Below are 14,584 nucleotides of genomic sequence, written 5' to 3'. Positions count from 1 at the left end.
TTATATATAGAAGTGAGGTAGTAGTTGAAACTGGTGGATATTAAAATGAATTTACGCCATCACTTAAATAGCTTCTGCAGGATAACTTTCTCTCCTTGAAGTGACTACTTACCACAAGTAGTATCTTCTTTATTGAAATTGGAGATTAACGTCTCTTTCTTAATTAGGAAAACCATTTGCAAATCTTTACTTGACTTTAACGTTACTCTTTCATGATTAGCAATTCCATGATCAGAGTCTTCAAGTATCTGAGAATCTTGGAATCTTGCTTCTGATGTAGATCTCTTTTGAGTTCTGATGGATTTCTTCAGATAGCGCTGAGAGTTTCTGGAGTTAGACAACCGTTGTTCAGAGTCAGAACTTCTAGAGCGTATTCTTGTTCAGATGCTTCTGATGTATTGCTCAGAGTTAGACTTTCTTGAACGTGTTTCCACTTCAGATGCTTCTGATCATTTGATAATTTGTATCTGATCTGGTTCTGTATCTGATGACATCATCAGATTTCTTCCTTCTTTCTTTAGAACCCTGCACACTTAGAAACTTTTCGTTAGGGTGCCATTTTTGGTTTCATCCTTTGTTATCATCAAAATCAAGGAATCTGTTGTAGAACAATTTTTGTTCTTACAATCTCCCCCTTTTTGATGATGACAAAACAAACTTAATTAGTAGATGAAACATGAATAATATCAGATCAGATAGACAGAAGCTCCCCCTGAGTTAGTGCTAGGGAGTTCAGAAGTTCTTACCAGAGTTTCTTAAGTAAAGAGGTTTCTTGATACCTTCTGCAATTTCTTAAGTCCAGGTTAGATAAATTTATTTTTAAGAAAAATATGTTGCAGAATGCTTAAGGTATTAGACAATATTTTCATCAGAGCTATTAATGACTTCTCCCCCTTTTTGTCAGAATCAAAAAGACATAGCAAAAAATAAATAAATTAAGAGAAAAAACTTGTATTCAGATAAAAGCATAAAGGCAACAAGAACTAGAAAACATCAGATTCAGAGAAAATAAAACAACAGGCAAGCAAAATAAATCCTAAGTGCCTAAGGGTTCGGAGGCGGAGACATTCTCTGAAGCAACATAGCAAGCATGTTCTGGATGTTGTCGTTGACAGTGTCTTGCTTGTCCATTCTGGCCCGGAGTTCATTCTGATCTTGCTTAAGTTCTTTCAGAGTCTGAAGAACCATAGGGATCACAGAAGAGGACTCCCCCAGAGTCAGAGTCTGCTGAGCTTCAGCTTCAGCAGCAGCTTGTGCTTCTGCATCCGCCAGAGCCTTAGCTTCAGCTTCCTTTTCCCTTAGGATTTCATCTTGACGAGCTTTTTCTTCTTCTTCCAGTCTTCTTGCTTGTTCTTCAGCTTATTTTGCCAATCTCTCTTCCTCTAGCCTTCTAGCTTCAGCTTCTCTGGCTAATCTCTCTTGGAGTCTTGCCTCAGCATCTCTGATGTAGCCATTTCTGACTTGTTCAGAGATACTCTTCAGCCTAAAAGCCTCAGAGGTCATCCAGCCAATGACTCTGTTCCAGTGTGTCCTTACAGATTCAGGATCATCACTGACTTCAGAGTTAGTGGTCAGAGACTTGACCTTTTGTACTGAAGCCCCTGCTACCAGCATGATGGATTCCTCAAGGGTAGGTACAGAAAGGTCAGGTTCAGAGGTAAGAGGTGGAGATGTTGGAGGGCTGAGATTTAGAGTTAGAGGTTCTGGTTCAGTTTCTGGTTCAGGTTGAGGTTCAGATGTTTGGGGTGAAGCGTAAAGAGGATTTAAATCTAAAGGTTCAGTTTCAGTTTCAGATTCAGGTGCAGCAGAGGTGTTTGGTGGGTTGATATCAGAAGTGAGATGGTCAGAGGGTTGGTCTCCAGAAGGTTGGATTTCAGAAGTAAGGGTAGTTGTTTGTTGTGGTGGTGAAGTTATTTCAGGTTCTGTTGGTTGTTGTGAAGCGAATTTTTGAGCATAAATCTGAGCTATGGTTGGGGAGTCAGGGTCAGAGTATTCTGGGTCAGAAGAGATAGAAACATATGGGGGTGATTCTGGTTCTGAGGAAGATGAAGAGGAAGTGCTTTGGTGGGTTTGTTCAGGTTTAGAAGGAGGTATGAATGTACGGGCGATATTTAAAACTGGTGTAGGCTGAGAGGTTCTGATGGTTGAAGGTGGGATTTCAGAGGTTGTATAGATGGGAGGTATTGTAAGAGGATTAGAGGGAGGAGTAGAGGAAACCATCGAAGGTACAGAGGTAAGGGGAGGAACAGACATACCAGAAGAACTTTTTAGAGGAGCTGAAGATCTGCTTCCAGAAGCTTCTCCAATTCTTGCCTTCTTTGCCTGAGATGCTATCTTCTTCTCAGAGAGACCTCTCTTGTATCTGACGAAGTCTTCTTCTGAATCCAGACAGTCGTCGAGGCTGAAGTCAGAGATGTCAACACCATCATCCAGCAGACGCTGAAGATAGATAGCAACAGCATCTCTGGGTTCATTCTTGAAGAACCTGGCAAGGCCATGAGGCATCTTCCTCTGATCTTTCAAACAATCCCAGGATGTGTCCAGAGTGGGTTTGACTTGAATCTTCTTGATTATTCCCATACTCTTGAGATTTCTGGCGTTCAGAGGCTTCCCAACATCTATTGCCAGATCATCCATCAGTTTGGTCTTTTCCAGATGATCTACCAGTCCATTCTTAATGAAGACATCAGATAGCAATCTTCCCAGAGGAATGTAGGATCTGGGCTTCATATTGTTTCTGGTTTCTCTGACAGAATCTCTCAGATATCTGAAAAGGAGAGCAGGGAGGCAGATCTTCACACCCTTCTGAATGCAATACAGAATGCATTTCTGGTCTGCATTGATGTAGTCAGAGGAGTTAGAGGCTGGACGGTGGTGAATAGTTCCCAGAATGATCTTCAGCCACACTCTGAGGTTCTGATGCAGCTCTTTGTTCTTTGAAGGATTTCCTTCAGTGTTGGGTTTGAAGATTGTTGGATTGATTACATCAGTAATGCGCTTTGACCTAGGAGGGATGTTGTAAATCCTTTTTCCTCCAGCTCTCTCCATGTTCAGTAAGGAGGCAATTGATCCTTCAGTAATAACAATCTTTACCCCCAGAACATAGGAGACGATGAAGTGGTCATCTGCATCTGCAAATCTCCAGAACTCCTTGATGAGAAGAGGGTAAACAGGACCATAAAGCCTTTGGAAGTAGTTTTCCCATCCTTGTTTGCGAAGCTCTTCAGTAAGATCAACGCCATTTCTCTTCAAGTTGTCGAAATCAACTAGCGATTCACACAACACGTCCAGTCCTTCAAAAGGGGTTGAAAGGTTAATATGGCGTTCACGGTCAAGAACATGGGGTTCTTTGTAAACAGGGGTGATGGTGACGCCTGTAACCGTTGGTGTTGGAATGCTTGAGGTTTGAGCAGTAGAGCTTGATTCCATTTCTTGAGAGAAGTTAAAGACTTGTTGTTGTTGAGCGTCCATGGTGAAGGAGAAGAAGATTGATGAAGATGAAGAGCTTTCAGAGAATGCTTGAGAGAGGTTTAGGGTTTTAGAGTGAGTGAGAGTGATAAGTGTGTGAAATGTGAGAAAAGTGTTTATATACTCTAAGTAAAACACATGCAAAACGACACATTAAATTGCGTTAGCACAACGCTCAAGTAAGCACGCTTGGGGGGAAAAATGATTACAGCTAATTAATGAATGTCTAATCCCACAGTACGCACACTGCTCGAGGAGAACTCAAACGTCTGCCTTTTGAATTTCTTTTGACAGCTGTCTAGAAGTTCTAAGGTTAGACGCTCAGAGCTCCACGTGTTGATGTATCTGATCTTCAGGAATACCAAGGGGTTTGTTCCTGGAGATTTCTAACTCAGATATCTTCTTAACTGGTAGAAGTATCAGAGTCAGAGGCAGAAGTGCATTTGTTTTTATCAGAGTCTCATTTTACATTTTCAGATGCCATACTTCACTCAGGGCAATTTTTAATGTTCAGATGTTCTAAGATAAAAAGAAATCTATCTTCAGCTAGAGGCTTAGTAAAGATATCTGCCCATTGATGTTCAGTATCAATGAACTTCAATGTTACTATCCCTTTCTGAACATAGTCTCTGATAAAATGATGTTTTATTTCAATGTGTTTGGCTCTGGAATGTAGAATGGGATTCTTACTTAAACAAATAGCAGCAGTATTATCACAAAAGATAGGAATGTTACTCTCAAAGATTTGCAGATCTTCTAACTGATGCTTCATCCAGAGCATCTGAGTTGTGCACAGTGACGCTGAGATATATTCTGCTTCTGCAGTTGATAGAGCAATTGTTGATTGTCTTTTGCTAGCCCAGGATATCAGATTGTTTCCCAGAAGCTGGCAATTTCCAGAAGTGCTTTTTCGTTCTATTCTATCTCCTGCATAATCTGCATCACAATAACCCGAGAGTCTATACTCTGATGTTTTCTCATACATCAGGCCCAGGTTAGGAGTTCCTTTCAGATACTTAAGAATTCTCTTAACTGCTGTTAAATGAGATTCTCTAGGATCTGATTGGAATCTGGCACAAAGACAGACACTAAAGAGAATATCAGGACGAGTAGCAGTCAGATAGAGAAGAGAGCCTATCATACCTCGATAGAGCTTCTGACAAACCTTGTTGCTTACCTCTTCCTTTTCAAGAATGCAAGTTGGGTGCATGGGAGTTTTTGCAGAGTTGCATTCAGTCATGTCAAACTTCTTCAGAACGTCTTTAATATATTTACTTTGATGGACGTACGTGACTTCTGGAGTTTGATTAATTTGAATTCCCAGAAAGAACTTTAGTTCTTGCATTAAACTCATCTCAAATTCTGCCTGCATTAACTTAGAAAATTCTTGGCAAACAGAGATATTAGCAGAACCAAAAATAATATCATCAACATAAATCTGGCATATCATGAGATCATTATTAAGGTTTTTACAGAAGAGTGTAGAATCAACTTTCCCTCTGATAAAATTTTGTTCCAGAAGAAAACTGCTTAAACGTTCATACCAAGCTCTGGGAGCTTGTTTAAGTCCATATAAGGATTTCTTAAGTTTAAAAACATGTTCTGGAAAATTTGAATTTTCAAAACCTGGAGGTTGATTGACATACACTTCTTCTGAAATATAACCATTAAGAAATGCACTCTTGACATCCATTTGATATAATTTGATAGAGTGATTAATAACAAAAGATACAAGAAGACGAATAGATTCTAACCTCGCGACTGGAGCAAAGGTTTCATTATAGTCAATACCTTCTTGTTGACTATAACCTTGAGCTACCAGTCGAGCTTTGTTTCTGACAACTTCTCCTTTCTCGTTCAGCTTGTTTCTGAAAACCCATCTGGTTCCAATGACATGAGTGCCTCTGGGTTTAGGAACGAGATCCCAGACATCATTCTTTGAGAATTGATCCAATTCTTCTTGCATAGCTGCCACCCAGTCGTTATCCTAAAGTGCTTCATCACAAGACGTAGGCTCAATCAGAGACATTAGTCCCAGAGGAGTATCTTCAGAAGTCCTGAAGGTAGATCTGGTTCTGACAGGTTCGTCCTTGTTTCCCAGAATTAAATCTTCAGATACATTGATACGACTCTTAACTTTCTTTGGGATTTCTGGAGATTTAATTTCTTCAGAGTTCTGATTGACAGTTGCTTCTGGAGTTTTATCAGATTCTAATAGAGTGATTTCCAAATCTGCAAACTTTTCAACTAGCTTTGACTTTTCAGGGTCAAGCTTATCATCAAATCTGACATGAATTGATTCTTCCACAATTTTGGTTTCTGTGTTGTATACTCTGTAGCCTTTAGAGCGTTCTGAGTATCCTAACATAATACCTTTCTGTGCTTTGGAATCAAACTTGTTCAGATGTTCTTTAGTATTTAATATAAAGCAAGAACATCCAAAAGGATGAAAATATGAAATGTTTGGTTTTCTTCCTTTACATAGTTCATAGGGAGTCTTTTCTAGAATAGGTCTTATAGAGATTCTATTCTGAATGTAACACGCTGTATTAACAGCTTCTGCCCAAAAGTGCTTTGCTACATTAGTTTCATTGATCATGGTTCTGGCCATCTCTTGGAGTGTCCTATTCTTCCTCTCTACAACTCCATTTTGTTGTGGAGTTCTAGGGCAGGAGAAATCATGGGATATTCCATTAGAATCAAATAATTCTTCAAAATCTTTGTTTTCAAATTCTCCACCATGATCACTTCTGACTCTAATAATTTTAGAGTCAAATTCTTTTTGCACTTTGGAACAGAAACTGGTGAATACAGAGTGAGACTCACTCTTGTGCTTTAGGAATTTTACCCATGTCCAGCGACTGTAATCATCAACAATGACTAGTCCATACTTCTTTCCATTAACTGATGCTGTTTTCACAGGACCAAATAAGTCAATGTGAAGAAGTTCCAGAGGCTTAGAGGTAGAAACAACATTTTTCTTTTTAAAAGATGTTTTTGAAAATTTTCCTTTCTGACAAGCTTCACACAGAGCATCTGAAGAAAACTTCAGTTTAGGTAGGCCTCTGACTAACTCGAGTTTAGTTAGCTGAGAAAGTTTCCTCATGCTAATGTGGCCCAAGCGTCTATGCCATACCCATTGCTCTTCGTGAACTGACATTAGACATTTAACATTTTGATCTTTTAAATCAGAAAGATTTATTTTGTAAATGTTGTTTTTCCTCTTGCCTGTGAAAAGGACAGAGCCATCGTTCTGATTAATGGCTTTACATGTTTTTTGATTGAAGGTTACATCATAACCGTTATCACTTAATTGACTTATGGATAACAAGTTATGCATTAATCCTTCTACATAAAGAACATCAGATATAGAGGGAAGAGTACCATTACCAATAGTTTCGGAGCCTCTGATCCTTCCTTTCTGATCTCCTCCGAAGCCTACAAATCCAGCGTCTTTAAGTTCCAGACTTTGGAACATAGACTTTCTTCCCGTCATGTGTCGCGAGCATCCAGAGTCCAGGTACCATGACTGGTGTCTGAACTTTGCTGCATAGGATATCTGCAACATACACAATCTTATCTTTTGGTACCCAGAATCTCTTGGGTCCTTTCAGATTAGTTTTCCCAGAGTTTCTTATAGCTTTGGGTTTTCTAGCATTTTTAAATTTTTGTTCTTGTGTGTGTGTGTAATGATATGAAAAGGGAGACTTAAGTTGGTTACTGGTAGAAGTTTTATCTTCCTTAGAATCATACCCAATTCCCTTTTTATTGTTCTGACTAACTCCATAAATCATGGATGCCATAATACTCCTATCTATCCCATTTTTCAGAAATTCTTGAAAGGCTTCTTCGTATTTATAAATTATTTTATTTGAAGTTTGTGGTGCTTGAGACAACGCTTCTTCTAATTCTAAGCTTTTTCTTTTTGCTCCATCTCTTTCTAGTGTTAAAGATCTGATTGTATCTTCTCGTGCTAGAATTGTCATCTCAAGTTCACTACATTCTTCAAATTTTGCTTTAAGACAGCCTTTAATGTTTTTAAACTTTTGTTTTAATTTCTGATATGAGCTAAGAGTTTCTGACAAACAAGATTCTAGATCAGATCGAGAAAGTTCAGAAAATACCTCTTCAGATTCTTCATCTGAGCTACTCCTGGATGTGGTAGCCATAAGTGCCACATTGGCCTGTTCATCAGAGTCAGATTCTGATGATCCAGATTCACTATCATCCCAGGTAGCCATCAGTCCTTTCTTTGTCCTGAAGGTATTCTTCTTGAAGCTTTCTTTTCTAGGGTTGTCTTTCTTTAGCTTGGGGCATTCATTTCTGTAATGACCTGTTTCTTTACATTCATAACAGGTAATATCTTTGTTAGATTTACCTTTTGAAGTTGATTCAGATCGATCCCCTCTGGGTCTTGGCCTTCTGAAGTTGTTGTTCCTCTTTTTCCAGAGTTGCTTAACTCTTCTGGTTAGTAGGGACAACTCTTCTTCATCATCAGAGTCTTCTGGTTCAGAGTCGTCAGTGTCTTCAGTTTCTGCCTGGAGAGCTTTGGTTCTGTCAGGTTTCCGTCTTTCAGATCTGGACTTTAGCGCTACGGACTTGTTCCTTTTCTGAGGCTCATCTTCCTCTAGTTCTATCTCATGGCTTCTGAGAGAACTGACAAGTTTTTCAAGGCTGATATTGTTCAGATCCTTTGACAGCTTCAGAGCAGTAACCATAGGTCTCCATTTCTTTGGCAGACTTCTGACTATCTTCTTAACATGATCTGCAGTTGTGTATTCTTTGTCTAGCACCTTGAGACCTGCAATAAGAGTTTGGAATCTAGAAAACATAGCCTCTATAGCTTCGTCATCTTCCATTTTGAAGGCTTCATATTTCTGGATAAGCGCTAGAGCCTTCGTCTCTTTGACTTGGGAGTTTCCTTCATGAGTCATCTTCAGAGAGTCAAGTATATCTTTGGCTGTCTCTCTGTTGGTGATCTTTTCATATTCGTTGTATGATATAGCATTTAGAAGTATTGTTCTGGCCTTGTGGTGATTTTTGAAGATACGTTTCTGATCTTCTGACATCTTATTTCTGGGAACTTCAGCTCCATTTTCTGAGACTGGAGGTGTGTATCCATCTGTGACAATGTCCCAGAGGTCAGCGTCATAACCAAGAAAGAAACTTTCGATTCTATCTTTCCAGTAATCAAATTTCTCTCCATCAAAAACAGGAGGCTTAGCATTGTAACTATCTCTTTCATTTGAGTGGGCCATGGTTTTTCTCGTACTGGATCTCTCTACACTGTTAAGTGTTTGATTAGAAAATCAATAACAGAGCCGGAGCTCTGATACCAATTGAAGGTGAGAAAAACAAGAAAGGGGGGGGTTTGAATTGTTTGGAAAAATAAGCGCTTTTTCAAAATGAAAACCACACAATGATTTTATACTGGTTCGCTTATAACACAAAGCTACTCCAGTCCACCCGGCCAAGGTGATTTCGCCTTCAACAAGGACTTAATCCACTAATCTTGAAAGATTACAAACAACGTCTAAGAGAAAAATCTCTTAGTCCTCTCAAGTATACAGACTACACAGAGTCACTTGAGGAAATCAACAAACAAATAGATGAAAGATTTATGTAATCTAGAATGCTTCTAAGAAAGCAAATATTACAGTATTAAGAACAAGAGTTTTCACGTTATAAGCAAAAGCTTCGTGAAGATCTTAGAGAACAAGAGTGTTTTTCTTGAGTGTTGAAGTTTTAGTATAATTTTGGCTTGTTGGCTTGCTTATACTTGTGTAGTACTGAATGTTGATTTGCAGTCCTTTATATATAGAAGTGAGGTAGTAGTTGAAACTGGTGGATATTAAAATGAATTTACGCCATCACTTAAATAGCTTCTGCAGGATAACTTTCTCTCCTTGAAGTGACTACTTACCACAAGTAGTATCTTCTTTATTGAAATTGGAGATTAACGTCTCTTTCTTAATTAGGAAAACCATTTGCAAATCTTTACTTGACTTTAACGTTACTCTTTCATGATTAGCAATTCCATGATCAGAGTCTTCAAGTATCTGAGAATCTTGGAATCTTGCTTCTGATGTAGATCTCTTTTGAGTTCTGATGGATTTCTTCAGATAGCGCTGAGAGTTTCTGGAGTTAGACAACCGTTGTTCAGAGTCAGAACTTCTAGAGCGTATTCTTGTTCAGATGCTTCTGATGTATTGCTCAGAGTTAGACTTTCTTGAACGTGTTTCCACTTCAGATGCTTCTGATCATTTGATAATTTGTATCTGATCTGCTTCACAGGAACACACTCGGGCTTCAAAGGCAAGAAATGGTGCACGATATCAGTATCCAGACCAGGCATGTCTTCATATGACCAGGCAAAGACGTCGACATATTATCGTAGCAACTCAATCAACCCTTTCTTCACAGATTCTTCCAGGAGTTCCCCAATCTTCACCTCACGAACACAATCCTCAGACCCCAAGTTGAATGTTTCCAGATTCTCAAGATGCGGTTGAATGATCTTCTCTTCGTGCTCAAGCAAACGGGTAATCTCGTCAGGAATCTCTTCAACATCATCTTCTTCTGCCTCAAATACAGGGAACTCAAAGTTGGGAGATGGTGTTGGATCATTATGTTCAATGGGGTTGATCAACCTGCATAATGATTTTGGATATAAAAGAGATTTTAGAATTCAAACAAGGCAAATCATTATGCAGATGAAAAGATTGATTTTATTCTATTTTTAGGGTTTTATGTGATCACCAATTTCATGCAAAAAGTGAAAAGTGAAAATAATTTGGAAAAAACAAACATTTAACATGAAATTATTAATGAATATCATTGTATTTATGTGCCAACAATGTCATCACTTCTCCTTTTGGCATGGGAGAAGGGTTTTTAAACAAAAATGAACATTACGTGGAATTATGGACAACTGTTGGAACATCAACAGCGACCCAATTATTGCAGACCCCTCCAGGGATGACAAAGTTGCCAGAATCTTCCTCTGCATCATCTTCCATAACAACAGCAGCTTCTTGGTCTTCGACTGTGTGGATGAAACCACCACTCTGAAATAGACTGTGCTTGTTGAAAGTGCCTAAAGAATACCCTATGCCAGCCCGAGATTTATTGTCTTCCAGCTTGTTCATTTGTCCTAAACCAGTAGTTGCACCATGCTCAATGGCCAACTTTGCATCATTGTAGGACGCAAATGAAGAAGTTCCTTTCTTAGAAGGCTCAGCAACAGACAAGGCTTGGAACGGCGTCCCAACCTCATCCTCAACATCAATATAAGAAAAGGAAGACAAATGGCTAACCAAGAGAGCCTTCTCTCCCCCTACCACCACCAACTTCTTGTTCTTCACGAACTTTAACTTTTGGTGTAGAATGGATGTCACGGCGCCTGCCTCGTGAATCCATGGTCTTCCCAACAAACAACTATATGATGGGTGGATATCCATGACCTAAAAAGTGATTTGGAAATCACTAAGTCCTATCTTGATTGGGAGCTCAACCTCGCCAATCATAGTCTTGCGGGATCCATCAAAAGCTTTGACGACCACTCCACTCTGCCTCATGGGAGGCCCTTGGTATGAAAGTTTCGGCATAGTGGGTTTTGGCAACACATTCAGCGATGATCATGTGTCTACCAGCACATTAGACAAGGCATCATCCTTGCAGTTCATTGAGATGTGAAGCGCCAAGTTGTGGTCTCTTCCCTCCTCAAGGAGATCAACATCACAAAAACTCAGATTGTTACAAGCAGTAATATTTGCAACAAAACTATCAAATTATTCTGTAGTGACATCATGGTCTACATACGCCATGTCCAACACCTTCTGCAAAGCTTCTCGGTGTGGCTCAGAGTTCATTAACAAAGACAACACTGATATCTTTGAAGGCGTTTGTAGCAGCTGATCTACAATATTGTACTCACTCCTTTTGATGAGCCTCAACATCTTATCACAATCCTCTTTAATCATGCCATTTTGACCAGCAGGGACAGGAGTTCTAACGACAGTGGCAGGTCTGTCAACAGCAAGTGCCGAATTCGGACAATTGGAAGAATTCCCAACCGGACGGGTAGCACTATCAGCAACATCAGCTCTTCGGGTGTCAACCTGGGGTTTCAGCGGTGCCGAGAAAACACGACCACTACGGGTCAATCCACTGACATCAGCAATATTTACAACAGAGGTAGAGGGTAGGGGCACCTCCTTCCCATCTTCTAATGCAACAACATTATAACGATAGGGAACAGCCTTGTTGGAAGAGTAAGGAACATGGCCAGCTGACTTAATTATGAGAGAGGGAGAAGCCTTCTGGTTGCTGCCATCATATCTGACGACAACAGGCTCAGGTATCCTAAATACAGGGGATATCACATTAACTTCATCCTCGTCACGATTCTGAAGTATCTCTATTACACCCTGATCTAGTATTTCTTGGATGTCTTTTCTAACTTTACGACATCCTCTCTCATTGACAGTGCAAACACGTCAGCTATTGTGGTCATGCTCGTAGTGTCTGATATGGCTGGCATATCGGACCTTGTATTTGCTAGGGCAATCTTGAACCATATTGACACCAGATTTCCCATGCTCGAGCAATGGGTTCTTCTTGACGTTAGGACCTACGTCCTCGAAAAACAGAATACCACTTCTAACAAGGTCCTGAACCTTGGTCTTGAGAGGGTAACAGTTCTCCACATCATGTCTGGGAGCACCGGAATGATAAACACAATGAAGCTCAGGCTTATACCACCATTGAGGGTTAGTCGGTATAGCAGGTGGGTCACGTGGAGTAATCAACTTCCTTTCAATCAGTGAAGGATAAAGCTCGGCATAAGTCATGGGAATAGGATCAAAAGTGACCCTCTTCCTATCATAGCTAGTGCTGGTTTGATTGTTGTTTCGAGGCTGGTAGGCCTGCTGTTGAGGACGGTGTTGGTGTTGCTGATACTGCTGATGTTGCTGTTACTGGTTATGATTATGATGCTGATATTGCTGATTTTCTCTGAAAACAGGTGCTATATGAGCCACCTGGTGCTGGTTACTGGCGGGACGCACAATCTTCCTTTTCACAGAGGGTCTTCTTGATTTAATATGGGAGGTCACAACATGTGCCTCACCATCTTTCTTCTTTGCAAACGCCCCATAACGTTTGGCAGAAGAGCCTTCTTCTCTAGTCAGGCGCCCTTCCCTAACTCCTTCTTCTAGACGCATCCCCATATTCACCATCTCGGTGAAGTCAGAAGGAGCGCTAGCAATCATCCGCTCGTAATAGAATAAACTCAAGGTCTTCAGAAAGATCTTGGTCATTTCCTTCTCTTCTAGCGGAGGCACGATTTGTGCAGCCAATTCTCGCCACCTCTGGGCGTACTCCTTAAATGTTTCCTTATCCTTCTAGGACATGGCCCTCAGTTGGTCCCTATCGGGAGCCATATCAATATTATATTTGTATTGCTTGACGAAGGCTTCGCCAAGATCGTTGAAGGAGCGGATGTTCGCACTATCCAGGCCCATGTACCATCTCAAAGCGGCACCGGACAGGCTGTCCTGGAAGTAGTGGATTAGGAGTTGATCATTGTCGGTCTGAGTCGACATCTTTCGTGCATACATAACCAAATGGATGAGCGGGCAAGTGTTTGCTTTGTACTTTTCAAAGTCAGGCACTTTGAATTTGACAGGAATCTTGACATTAGGAACAAGGCAAAGCTCAGCAGCAGATTTGCCAAAGAGGTCTTTCCCCCTGAGAGTTTTGAGTTCCTTGCAAAGCTCAAGGAATTGATCGTTCATAGCATCCATTTTCTCATACACGTCTGGGCCCTCAGATGGCTCAGAGTGGTAAATGGTGTCATCTACTCTCGGCAAAGTATGCACGACTGGAGGTGGCACAGCAAGGACCGGGCTAGATGCCGGCAAAGAAGCAAAAGTTGGGGCGAGACCCTCTGGAGCAAAGTTTGCGGGCATCCCCCAGGGAAACCCGGCTGGCATAGCAGTAGGCGCAAAGTGAGCACTAGCAGCAGACACGGTAGAGGAAGCAACCTCTGAGATGACCGCCTCTGGGGAGGATTTGAAGGCGTTGGAGACGACTTGCTTTGGACGGCCAAGAATGACTCCATTAGGGCAGTCAATCTTGCCACTTCCATCTTGAGTTCTCTGTTCTCTTGTTCTAGGTGATTCATTAGCTTTGATGAGTTGACTCTGGTGTAGTACCGGTGCGTCAACTTGTCTTCAAAATAAATGAAGAACACAGAGTTAGACCACTGAACAAGAAGCCCTGGAACAAAACCTGCTTATGCACATGATGCATGCAATGCTTGTGCATATGATTTATATTTTTTAATCAGAGGAACTTTAGATTTCTATTTGCAAATATTTGGAAAGTATTAATCATTTAGACATATATAGAATAATCATATCAATAATATATGGAAAAAAATTTTACACCAAAGAAGTACAGTCTTGGTAACTAAATACAATACAAGAGGGAAGGAAAATGAACATCCTATGGAACCCTAAAAACAATCGTCCAAAGCTCTTGAGACTGGAAGATAAGCTGCACGAAGCCTCTTCACCTCTCTCTCATAGGCTGCCTCTATATCTGCCTTCTCCTTGGCGAGTCGATCATACTTCCTCTTCCAAAACCTGGAAGACTGAGGAAGAAGAGAAGTAACCACATCATCAGGCTCGTCGATAACCTGATGCTCCAGAAACTCTATCAAGGCATCCTTATCTCTAAGCTGCTGAAGTAGCTACTCTCGCTCACGGACCCAAACACATGAGCGGTCTTCGTCTCTCAACTCCTCTACTCCTAGGTCAGGGAGGGTTGAAGGCCCAGCCATAACCAAACGTGTAGGTCTCGGGTAGTCATAAGGTACTCAAAATCTCTCCTCCTAACCCACGAGGTATAGGGTTCCAAAGCAATATAATTCTTCAGACCAAGCTCTTTCCTTCCTTTCCTATGAATCTTGCGCCAAGCATGGACCATTCTTACCTTCAAGTTTTGGGGATCTTTACCCTCTTAAAAGAACACACCTTCTAACAAAATGTTATTAGGTTTATCCTTTAAGGGGAACCCAAGCTGACGACATGCTAAAACGGGGTTGTAGTTA

The sequence above is a fragment of the Lathyrus oleraceus genome, chromosome 4, assembly GCF_024323335.1.
Source record: "Lathyrus oleraceus cultivar Zhongwan6 chromosome 4, CAAS_Psat_ZW6_1.0, whole genome shotgun sequence".
Classification (NCBI taxonomy): domain Eukaryota; kingdom Viridiplantae; phylum Streptophyta; class Magnoliopsida; order Fabales; family Fabaceae; genus Lathyrus; species Lathyrus oleraceus.
The sequence above is the reverse complement of the archived record's forward strand: the minus strand, read 5'-3'. Positions refer to the sequence as shown.